The 12,781-nt window shown below is 42.5% G+C and overlaps 1 pseudogene; it reads right to left on the minus strand.

Moving 5' to 3' along the window:
* Positions 1–4,134, minus strand: part of LOC101626692 — a 6,056-nt pseudogene extending 1,922 nt beyond the window's left edge.
* Between the last annotated feature and the right edge of the window lie 8,647 nt (positions 4,135–12,781).

The raw sequence follows: 12,781 nt of genomic DNA on the forward strand, positions 1-12,781 counted from the left end.
GCAATGCTTAGAATGGTGGGCAAGGATTCCTAGGAACCAGCTCAGGATGGCTCAGCATCCTGAATGACACACCTTCCAGAAACAGACATTGCCTTGAGATTAATTCTCCCGAGAGCACCCTGAGTGCTGTAGAATAACAGTGACTCTCATCTCTCTGGTTCCAGTGTAGATGGCATAGAGAGGGAAAGGGAAGCAGCCCACAAAATTAGTGAGGATGAGGCTTAAGAAGACAACCATGACAGGTGCCTGATGGGGATGGGAAGTAGGTCTTGCTGTGGGTTTGATGACATGGCACCTGATGGGTTTCCAATGGCAGCAAGCCCTTGCTAAGTGCAATGGGACACATGAATTCCTGGCAAGAGAAACACAACTACTGATTTCCATATTTTGGGTCTCCTCTATCCATTATATTGTAGAAATAAAAATGCATGGGTATGTTGCAGAGTGCGTATAGTAGTGAAATAGCTGGGGCCAACGTCCCTGGGAAAGCTCAGTCAAGCAGACTGAAGCAAAGAACCTTTCAGCAGCATTTTTAGTTGTCTCTGGCCTCTCTCCTACCCCTCTCCCACCCTATAGCACCTGGTGAGTGAACTTACCCTCTTGCAATCAAATAGTTGAACATCTCTTAACAGCAAAGCTCCAAGTTAGTGGAATCCAAATTCTAATCAGAACTCAAGATCCTTTGGAGAGGCAGCAAAGATGGCCAACAAGAGAGACACTTTCATTGTGTTCAAATGCTGTATTCATTCATCCATCCCAAATCAAGTGTGCCAGGCTCCGTGCTTAGCCCTACACATATAATGTTAAGAACGACCAGCATGCTCTCTGCAACCCAGGCTTACCAGGTTACATCTGCAAAACACCATGCCTGTCTGAACCATTGTGTTAGCTCTTAACGCCCCATCTTTGCAGGACTTTTAGGAAGGCGAGTGGAGGGCAAAAATCTTCAGTCCAGTTGGAATAGCGATGGCTTTGGATACAGAAAGGGTGGACTCTGGGCTTGTCCACTCTGGCTGTTTCTTGGAGATGTGAAGTCTGCAGCAATGTAAGTGTCCTCAGAGAAGGAAAATTCACAGGCCCTGTACCCCCCAGTCCCAACTCCTCCACTTTTACATCTGTCTTACTCTTGGAGACAAATTCTCTGTTGTCTACTTTTGAATTTTGTTCTCTCTACTGGAGCAGAGAGTAAGTCTAGCAATGCCAGCTTCCCTTGGAATACGGAGCCAAGCTTTTCAGCAGACAGCCATCCCTCACCCTTAGTCTCTCAGCAGCGTCCAGCGATTAACATAACATGACACCAGGCCCATCGAGATAAGGATCCTAATGGCCAGGATGGCTTCCCTTTCTTCACTCAGTCCTTCTTTATTGCTCTGCGTGGTTTAAAAAAAAAAAAATTACGCATATGGAACTGGAGTACAGGCCAGAGGTGCAGGGGTGGTGAGAGGATTCACCAGCGTCAGAGTGGAGAGCAGAACAGGAAGACTGACGAAGTGCACTGTTGAGAGGAGCAGCTGGAGAGTCAGGAGAGGTCTGCCGCGCCATGTGGGTCACCTCCGGGGCGGGGATTGAACTGGCAGCCGAGCCCAGCTTGGCAGTGCTGCGCTCGAACCCGTTTTGCCACCAGGGAGGGCCCTCTCTGCACGTTTTATGCTCACTTCCAGCAGGGAAGAGTTTATAAGCGTGGGGTTAGGGGAGCTGTTCTGCAGGCAACTCCCCACAAGGCTTCTGCGAGGGCTCCAGGGACAGAGATGCATTTCCCTTTAATAAGCTTCTCACACTACATTAAAGATAAAAGGGAAAGGGAAATATTTATATTCTGACAAAGCAGCGCTTCCCTTCAGGCTCTTGTTTTATTTATTAACTTGTTCTGTCCCTCTCTTGGTCTCTGTTTCAGGGCTAGGCATTTCCTCTACTTCTCCACTTCAGTCATTCATTTTGGGGTGAGTGACAGTGACAGTGACTTTAGAATCATTGTCAAAGAGATGAGATTTTTGGACTTTAGAATCATTGTCCCAGGTGACACAAACTGCGTTCCTCCACCCTCCCGGGAGCCGCTCCCCATCACCACCCTTATTTCATAGTGCTTGAACCGCAGGAGGCATCATGATGGCTAAGTTATGTCATTTAAAATGAAGCCATGTCAGTCCAGAAATTGTTCAGCCACAGCAACCTGCATGTGTGACTGAAACCTGGGACTTCTCCCATCTTTCATTACACGTTTTCTTTTCTCACAGACGTGATCCCTTTAGGATGCTTATTTCCTTCAGCTAATCTGCCCAAAGCCAATAAATCATAGGTATGCTGTTCTGAATTTCGATTCACCCCTTTGCAATGATTATCATTAAAGTTTCAGACCACCTATTGTTTCAAAGCCTGTGCTAGTTTGTTAAGGAGTTAATCCTCTGAACAGCTCCCCTCCCTACCGCCAAGGAGTCACTGAGATTAGCAGTCAGGAGAGAAGGTGTGTGTCTCCTCTCTCTCTCTCTCTCTCTCTCTCTTAGTCTGGAGAGATGTGTGTCTTTCTTTCACCCTCTCTTTCTCTCAGTCAGGAGAGAAGGGGTGTGTGTATGTGTGTGTGTGTGTGTGTGTGTCTCCCTCTCTTACAGTGTTTTAGGTTCTACTCAAGCATAAAGAAAGCAACAAATGAACTATGTACCTACCCAACTGGGGAGAAGCAATGTAAGGGATGGTTAGGAGCCTGAAACCCTGGCTTTGCCTAATCTTTCCTCTCCCAGGTACATCTGTGTCACCACTGGAGGCCTTTTCTCACCTGTGAATTGGGGGGTGATAATTGTATCTACCTACCCCTTAAGAATTTTATGAGAATTAAGTATGTAAGTATATGTGAAGAACTTAAAATAGTAGTTGACACATAGTGTAATTCTTACTATTATCATCCCTGAATGTCCACTGAATAACACTTAGTAAATATATTCCAGACATCACTTTATATATTTGTGTATTATATGTATATATAATTTTATTGTAATAGTATTTAAAAGCATTCTATACATAATTTTAAAAATAACTTAAAACAGGGCCCTCCCCGGTGGTGCAATGGGTTAGGATACAGCACTGCAAGTTGGCCACAGCCAGCTTGTGTGCAAGTTTGATCCCCTGCCCCAGAGGTGACCCACATGGAGCAGGCAAATTGACTGAAACACACTGCTGAGGAGTAACAGTGGGTAGATCGAGGAGAGGTCTGCCTCACAATGTGGGTCACCTCCCTGGCTGGGGGTGGAATTTGTGCTGCACCTCTCCTGATCAGCCCGCTGCTCCCCTCAGCAGTGTACTTCATCAATCAGCCTGTTCTGCTCCCCGCTCTGTCTCTGGTGCAATCTCTCACCACCCCTGCACCTCTGGCTTGTACCCCAGCTCTATATGCATAAATAAATAAATCTTTTTAAAAAATAAACTTAAAACACTAGGTTTCCTTTTATCTGAACTTAATGGAAGAAAGAGATGCTCAGGTGAAGTTGATCAATTTTTTAAAAAGATTTATTTATTTATGCATACAAGAACTGAGGCACAGGCCAGAGGTGTGTGGGGGGTGAGAGGATCACTAGAGAGTAGGGAACAGAACAGGCAAATTGACTGAAACACACTGCTGAGGAGTAACAGTGGGTAGATGGAGGAGAGGTCTGCCTCACAATGTGGGTCACCTCCCTGGCTGGGGGTGGAATTTGTGCTGCAGTGGCTTTGAAAAGCTTCATAGTGCTGCCCTTTAACAAACCCTTGCCACACCAGGGAGGCACCAAAGTTGATAAATTTGGAATATTATTTCCAGAATGACAAGATATGTTGGTTCTTAAAAGATCACTACAAGGTTAAGAAAAAATTAATAGATGATAAAAACCAATTGAAAGCTTGCATGAGAATTTTGGATTCATTTCCTTCCAGGACATTAGAAGCTTTAGTACTCTCATACTACTTCTTGTCCCCCAATTTTTTTTTTTAATTTTTAAATTTAAAAATTTTTTTTTATTTGTACATACAGAACTGGGGGTACAGGCCAGAGGCTCAGGGGCAGTGAGAGGCTTCACCAGAGACAGAGCGGGGAACAGTACAGGCAGATCAAGGAAGTACACTGCTGAGGGGAGCAGCGGGCGGGTCAGGAGAGGTCTGCCACGCCATGTGGTCACCTCCGGGGCAGGTGGGAATCGAACTCATGCGGAAGCGGCTTTAGATTCTCAGTGCTGTGCTTTAACCCGCTGCGCCACCAGGGAGGGCCTGTCCCCCAATTTTTGATGCTTCTATTAGTTTTGATTTATTTTGATACATAGTACCTCCATTCTTATTTGTATCTATTTCTCCAAAGATTTAGACTTTATTCTTATTGAATTGAATTCAGTGATTGCTGCTGGTTCTTTTATCAAACATTCACATTTCTAATTCTCTGTCCATTTCTTGACTGACTGTATTTCATTGTAAAATAATAACCCTGACCTCCTGCAGAAGGACTTATTTCTATATTCCCCAAATTACTTCATATTTGAGAATGTCTGGCTTTTTCCCTCTGAATGTTGAGTGCCTACTGGCCACTTTTCTTGGTCTCTTTTTTTATCTTTCACAATTTTGTAGGCATTCTTCCATTACCTCTGGCATTAAATGTTGCTGTTTAGAAGGGTGAAGCCAGGCTCTTCATGTTCCCCTAGAAGAGCCTTGCATTTTCTGCTTGGATCTTATAGACTTTTCCTTAATCTTGAAGTCTTGTTGATGATTCCGTATAAAAATTTTGTAGTTTAGAGTGAGCCCTTTTAATCTACAGATTCAAATGTCCTTCAGTTTGGAGAATTATTTTGTATTATATCTTCCCAATTTTTTTCTGGTTTTATTTTTGAGAAGGGATGAGAAGGACATCTGTCTTTCAGATATAGACATCTTTTATCATCTTTCTTTTCTTAAGAGTTGCTATAATCTTGGCCTTCTGCCTTAACTTTTATTACGTCAAGTATTTCCCAGATGTTTGTTTCATTTTGACCTTTTTTTTTCTCATTTAGAGAAGGTGATGATGCTTTGATTCTTAATTATATCTTTAGTTGTCTCCTCTTCCTTTCTTCTCCTTCTTTTGCTAATTTCTCCGCCCCCCGCTCAAGTTTGAACACACTGTATGTTTATTTCACAGAATATTATCCAAGAGGCAGTGGGAAGTTGTACCTTCTGCATCAACAGAATAGCTTAAGGAGAGAGAACAAACCCAGAAAAAGTTAAATGGCGACCAAAATCCTCTGGAAGATTAAAATAAGTAATGCAGACATCAGGTGCTGTGGGTGTTCAGAGGGAGTAGTTCCTGAGAGTTGGTGGTTGGGATGTTCAAAGAACAGGGATGAAAAGCTAAGTAGCATTGCAGGGAAAGCTGCACAGTGCAGATGTGAGGACCGGGCAACAGAAGGCAGATGGCAGACAGCGGGACTCACAGCGTGGGTGGCTGCCATATTATAGAGGGCTTGCTTAGCTAGCGCCAGCTGCTCGGGCTTCCTAGTCATGCAATCTGGTTTGGAGCTTCCCTTTACACCTGCTAGTTAGGTGACCTTGCACAAGGCTCAGCAGGTCCTTGAAAAACATTGTTTCATTCAATGTCATTTTGCTATAAAGTTGATAAAAAGAAAAAAACAAAACAAAAACCCAAGACAATCCTGGGTGACTCTGACTAAAAGCCTTTTTCCCCCAGGACTTGCTTTTGCTATATACATTGTTTTACTTAAAATCCGTTTCAACCTCCTATCTAGGATGTTAAAAATGAGGAATTAATGCCACTTGAACTCTCTGAGCCTCGTTTTTCCTCATCTGTAAAACAGAAATAATAACATAAGCATTGCAGCATTGTAAAGGAAGATGAAATGAGATGACTCATCTAGAGGGCAAGGCAATTAGCAGCTGTGATACATACTCAGTATATGTGGCCATTGTTGTAGAAGGCCTTGCATTTCTAACTAGATTGTGAGGTCCTTGTGGAAGGAAATACATATTACTCCTCCTTGTATTCCTAGCACATGGTAGATAGCCAGTAAATGTATGGGTGATGTTATATATTTCAAGTTGTATTTCATTACAAATAACAGACGCACACCAGGAATTGACCTAACACAAACAGACTTAAACCAGGAATTAATTGGTGGACTGCACCCTAAGGGTCAAATCTAGCCCACTTCCTGATTTGTACAGCCCATGTGCTAAAGAATGTTCCTTTTTCCATTTTTAAGTGCTTGGAAAATGTCAAAAGAAGAAAACTGGAGGGACTTGAAGGTGATGTGAAATTCAAATCTCAGTGTCTGTATAAGTAAAACTTTGTTGGAACACAGCCACACTCACTCACATGTTTTATGTGGCCGATTTTGGCAAGCTTTTCCTGTAAAGAGCCAGATAGGAAATATTGTAGGCTATGAACTCTACTTCTTAACAACTCAATTCTGCCACTTATTGTGAAAGTAAACCATGAGCAATACCTTAAGATGAGGAGACCTGTGGAAGGAAACAGTTAAGAAGTAAAAAAGGTACCTAGACAGGGAGCCAGGTCTTCTGGGTTCTAAACTTGATTCTCACTAACCAGTGTGAGGATTTTGGGTAGGACACAACTTCTCTGGGTCAGACTATGTACAAATAATAATAATAATAATAATAATAATAATAATAATAATAATAATAATAATAATAATAAAATCGCTGATCTAGATTTTAAACTTTTTTTTTTTAAGTTAAAGCTCTCTTTTTAACTCTGATAGGCCAGTTTAATAACTTGGAGTTGGCTGCAGCTAAAATATTTTAATTGCAAGCAACAGAAACCAACTCTAGTTAACTTAAGCACAAGAGATACTTATTAAGGATGTGAAGTTAGGTCACAGAACTGAAGGGAAAAACATGGGCTGGAAAAGAGAACGGGAGTCAGGGTAGCAGCAGGAACTAAGAATGGTTTCTGCAGAGCTGATCTCTCACATATTGTTTACAGAGAATATTCAAGAATGAAATTCTGATTGTTAATACTTCTCCTCTCAGGAACCACCATGATTGCACCCAATTGGCCAGGGTGATTCCCTAAAGCAAATGAAGGGAACATTTACTCGAAAAAGAGGAATGGATATTGGGAGATGTTCTGTTCACTAAGAGTGAAGGGCATCACTGTCTAGTGCTATATAGACAGTGAGACACAAACAAGTCAAAGAAAGAATTCTTGAGTTATTCTCTCATTCTCTCTCAGCAAATACCTACTGAATGTACGAATGGCATCCTCGAAGACACCAAAGAAACAGTCATAACCTGTAAGACTGGTGGGAAAAGATACTTGTCTTTTTACTCAAGATGACCTGGGAAAAGAATTATATTCCCTTTTAATTTGAATCATTAAAATATATCCGGGCACTTGCAATTGCAGCTCATTATAAAAGAGATGTTAAGTAATTCTCTAATTATATGTATTACACTGTAGGCAGAAGACCCTGAGACAAATGACTTATCTCACATATCAAGGGGCAGAGCTAAAAGCAGGACTTGACTTCCCTACTTGAATGACTCTGGACCAGCTGCTTAGCAACCATGGCCCCTACTCAGAATCAACCACCCAGAGACGTCTGGCTCCCCAGTGAAACTTTCACCATGAACTTGTCAGGGGCAGCGGCTGTGTTTTGTTCCACTGTTTCCCCAAGGGTCTCACTTGGCACTAGACCTCAGTAAGAAATCTCCCATACACAGCTTCTCTGGACCACGCAGAAGGAAGCTATCTCAGCTTCAGAAGCAGACTAGTACAGAAGAGGGTTGAAAACTTCCCTGACTGCTGTCTGTCAGAAAAGCCTGGTCTGGAGACAAAGGAAGAGGGACTTAGTTCAGAGTGGAAAAACTTCAGAGACTGCTTTTTCTGACAAGAGACTGCTGTATGCTCTGTGGTGTTCATTTTAGGCAGTACCTCGGACTCAATGTGTACGTTATTACTTCTGGCAAATAATGAAAAATTATGACCTCACAAAGAAAACCAGTGAGTGTAATCATCTCCAGTCATCTCCTTTTCGATGGGAAAAAGCTGTCTGTGCCTCAAACTTTGTTCAGAAGGCAATATTTATAGAAATTTGTCCTCAGTCAAGTACTTGTGCATGTGTGTACTCTTTGTGTAGGGAAACTTACCAACTGGCTTGACTTACCTTTGAAGGATCTGGGCTGGGCCTTTACCAGCTGTCTCCGATTCCATAGCAGCTGGAGGCTGGGCCAGGCTCACCTCGCCTGCACCAGAATTAGCCCCACAGCTGGGACCTAGAGTGGTAGATCCAGAGGTCGTGGAATCATTTGTTAACTAAAATTGCTGCTTCTTATTGGTTTTTACCCTTACCTGAAAAGGGTGTTTCTGTTACTTCTATTTTCTTTCTGAGGTGATTAGTCTGCTCCTCTAGGCCCAGACTGAGGGATGTCAGAGACTTCCAGCTTTAGTTTCACAACAACCTAGACTGTCTCCAATTATCTGAAGCCTGTTGAGAAATCCCCAAAATTAAATTAACCTCAGTTCACTTAGGCTTAATAAATCAACGTCACTCTACGCTTGAAGGGGGAGAAGGGAGAATGTTAGGAAATCAGAGGTTGCCCTATCTCCAAAAAGATGGGCACCCTTGGAGATTATTTTGGGGTGGTTCTCAATACTTTTCTCCATGGCAACACTGATGGTTTGATTTGTTTAAAGAAAGATTTTTTCCTTGAATCTCAGCTTCAACCACTCTTCACACTTACTTCACAGTCCTTGTTTCATTTTATCCATGTAGCTGTGATTATTTCACTTTCCCTATTGCCTTCACCCCATTTTCTATATCTTTTGTCATGTCATGTCAATATTTCATGTAATAGTGAGCCTGAGGTGTTTAGGAATAAGTCCCAACTTGGGCTTGACTTCCTCCATGCCATTTTCCCTGGCAACATCAGGGGGCTACTTGTAGGATAAATGAGTTAATCAGGTTTTTTATACCACTAGTCTCTGTGTTTATCATTTGTGGCCTTGATGGTGTAAAGGCAGAAGGCACTTGGGTGCATGGGCCGGGAGCAGGCGGACCTGATTGTAGACACGTGGGGCGTGGGTGTGGGCGTGTGTAAGTGTGTACTTGTGCCTAGAGACCGGGGATAGAAGAGTGGGGTCACTCAGTGACACATGGCTATGAGAGGACAAGTGGCTATAGAAGAGACCACGAGAGAATGCCAGATAGAGCCCAGAGAAGAGAAAACTTAAAGATTGATGGGGTGGGGGCAGGGGGGGTGCTGGTCATTCTGGAGGCTCAATTTCCTCCTGGGCCTCCCAGCCCTGCACCCCGCTACCCCTTGCCTGCCTGCGAGCTTGCCACTGTAGCACTAATGATCTTGCCTTTTACTTCAGAGAACTTCCTGATGGTCCACTTTTAGCTATTTCTCCTTTATAATCCAAGAGATTCTCCAGAGAGCCCAGCTTACTTCCTGAACTTGCTTGTTTTCCAAGACTCACTTTAGAACTGGAAGAAAATAATTTTTGATTTCAGCTGCACTTTATTTTTCTCCATGTAGCCACGGAGATTTAGTATCATAAATCTAGAGCAACATTGAAGGATGTTATAAGAACTGTGCAGACAGAAGGGTGCCAGCTCTAATAACAGGCCTGTGGGCTCTGATGGGGATGACCAGAGGTGACTCCCACCACACTTTGCCTCTGGGAGATCACCATTTGGCTTATGGTTTGGATCTGTGTGGAGATAATGCAGGATCACCTACTTTGACAGATGGTTCCCAACTTTTCTCTCGCCCTTTCCTCTCTCTGCCTTAAAAACTTTCCAAATATGTTAAACATTCAACCCATTTAGAAAATGATTCAAATACCAGGAACATCCAAGGAATGTTTAGTTTCCGTTCATCTAGAGGCGTTAAGTAAAGAGAAATTCAGGCAGGACACACCCAAAGCTGTGGGTGGAATCTATAGCCTGTCCTAAAGGGATCATTAATTCTCCAGCTGGGTGGTTTGGAAGGGATTTGAGAGACAGGTCTGGGGATTCTCCATGGTGAAAGATGTATGAAGGAGTGCAAGGAGAAAACAATAGCAATAGAAAGGACATTTGCACATCAAACTCCAGCACAAATTGAATCCCCTCTCTCTTTGGCTATTTCCTTCTCTAAAGTAGACCCATTGACACGCTGTCTCCTGACACTTAACAGTCTGTGCATGGGGGCTTTTGTTTACAGCTTTCCCTCTAGGAAAACTGGGGAGAATCGGAGAAAATGGAATATTTTGGCAGGGACAAACATATAGAAGAGCAAGCTGGGAAGCAGAGAAGTACAGGACTATTTTATGTAGTGATTTGTTGATCAAAGAAAAACTTTTGCGAGAGACTGATTTCAATTTATCTTTGTTACATCACAGGACAATCAGCTCCTATGTTATGATGAGAAGGAAAAAAAAAGCCCAAATCTTCTTTCAAAACTGACTGATGCCTGTATTCCTTTAGTTCCACCTGACTCGGTAGCTACCAGATAGCTGTGTGAACACTCTTAGCTGTAGTGTCCAGAGAACTGCTTGTAGCCAGCTCAGTGAGATTATTAAAATCACACAAGGACTGTAGACAATTAAAATAATGATGTGCAGCTTCACACATTGGTATGAGGAACTTGGGTGATACCAGAGGAAAGAAGGATTTTGAGCCTGACTAGTAAATCAGCTTTAATGAGAATGCTCTTTACTTTTCCTCCTATCTTTTCCAGTTCTAAATTGAAACCACCAAGATCTGTAGGTAGAAATCCCTGCTAGGATGCTGGCCCCAGACAGGATGACCCTCTGTCTGAAAGTCACATTCTTTATCATTCTTGTTTCTCTTGAACTGAAAAAGTCATTTTGAATGAGGTATTGCATGTAACCTTTGCAATTTCCATTTGATACCACAAGGAGAGAGGGAAGGAGTAGGCTTAAGTTGTGAGAAAATTCAATGCTTGCTTCATGGCCCCCTTCCTGATCATGGGGTGGTATGTTTTCCAACCTCTTGGGGAGTCCAATTGATTAAACAAGGCTCTTTCTGAGCTTGGATCAAACATAAGCTGAGGGCTGGGAGGCCCCCAGCTGTTTGAAGGACCACCTGTTTGCCAAGAAACCTTAAAAAAAAAAGGAGCAAAGTGATTTTTTGGACAGAGCTAGCTAAAGCAAGGTAGCATCTTCAGGGAATAAGCTGTAACTGAATTAGAAACAGGTGGATTAGGTTTTTTGAAAACATCCTTCGTTAAAATAACTAGGGAGAATGTCTGGTGTGATGCATTTCAGGTCTGGTTCAACTAAAGCTATTTGAAGACAGGGAGGCAATTCACTGAACCCAGCATTTTTATACCCACTGCTGTTTGATGTCATGTCACTTAAGTATACAATGTCTACATTTCATACATACTATGATAAAAACCTCCCCCTGGCTAATTTATGTCAGTTATGAGCAAGTAAATAAGTGCTCTGTATTTATACTTCAGAAATTAAGAAACAGATATGTCTTACTAGCATACCTTTTAAATTTATATCAAAAAAGGAACTCTCCTACACTGCTGGTGGGAATACAAACTGGTCCAACCACTACGGAAAGCAGTTTGGAGGTTTCTTAAACTGCTAAAAATGGGACTTCCATATGACCCAGCAATCCCACTCCTCGGTATCTATCCAAAGATCACAAAAACAATAATTCAAAAGGACACCTGCACTCCTATGTTTATTGCTGCTCTATTTACAATAGGGAAGATATAAAGTCAACCACAAAGACCAAAAATAGATGCCTGGATCAAGAAGATATGGCACATATACACTATAGAATATTACTCAGCAATCAAAAAAGACAAACTCATGCCATTTGTGGCAACATGGATGGAACTGGAAGGGAACATGCTTAGTGAAATAAGCCAGAAAGAAAAAGAAAAATATTGGATGGTTTCACTCAACAAACAACTATAAACCAGAGACATTCTATGGGGACAGAGAGGGTGATAGGATCAAATCTGAGATGGGAAGAGCACACGGGACTATGGTGATGGTACATGGGTGAATTGGTGGTGGGCAGTCCATGGGGATTGCAACTGAGATGGAAAAATGTACAAAATAAAGAATGATGTAATATATATAGATAATTTAAAAATTAAAAAAATTATATCAGTTTACATGCTATAGTTCCTAATAAAGTAAAGATTGTAAATTTTAAGCCAACTGCTAGATGCATAGGAGACATGTCAAGATTAGGCCACTTAGGACCTTCCCTGGTGCTCTCTCAAGCCACTGCAGCATGAGTTCGATCCCACGACAGGGAGGTGACCAACATGGCACAGCTGACTTCTCTTATCTCACCCTCTACTCCCTTCAGTAGTGTACTTTGTTAATCTGCCTGTTCTGCTCCCCACTCTGTCTCTGGTGAATCTTCTCACCCCCTGCACCTCTGGCTTATACTCCATTGCTTGTATGTATAAATAAATAAATCTTTAAAAAAAAAAAAAGATTGGGTCACTCTACAAAAATGTGACTCATTCTCAACTTACATGTGTGTGTGTCGATATATGTACATATATATGTACTCTTTTTAAAAAATATTTATTTATGCATAAAGAACCCCAGTTTAGGCCAGAGAGGCCAGAGGTGCAGGGGAGAGGATTCACCAGAGACAGAGTGGGGAGCAGAACAGGCAGATTGACGAAGTACACCACTGAGGGGAGCAGTGGGGGAGACAGGAGAGGTCTTTCACACCATGTGGATCACCTCTGTGGCTGGGGAACAAACTTGCACTGAAGTGGCTGCAGCCAGCATGCAGTGCTGTGTCCTAACCTGCTGCGCCACCAG

Source organism: Condylura cristata, unplaced genomic scaffold (assembly GCF_000260355.1).
Source record: "Condylura cristata isolate star-nosed mole 26May11 unplaced genomic scaffold, ConCri1.0 scaffold00002, whole genome shotgun sequence".
NCBI classification, from domain to species: Eukaryota; Metazoa; Chordata; class Mammalia; order Eulipotyphla; family Talpidae; genus Condylura; species Condylura cristata.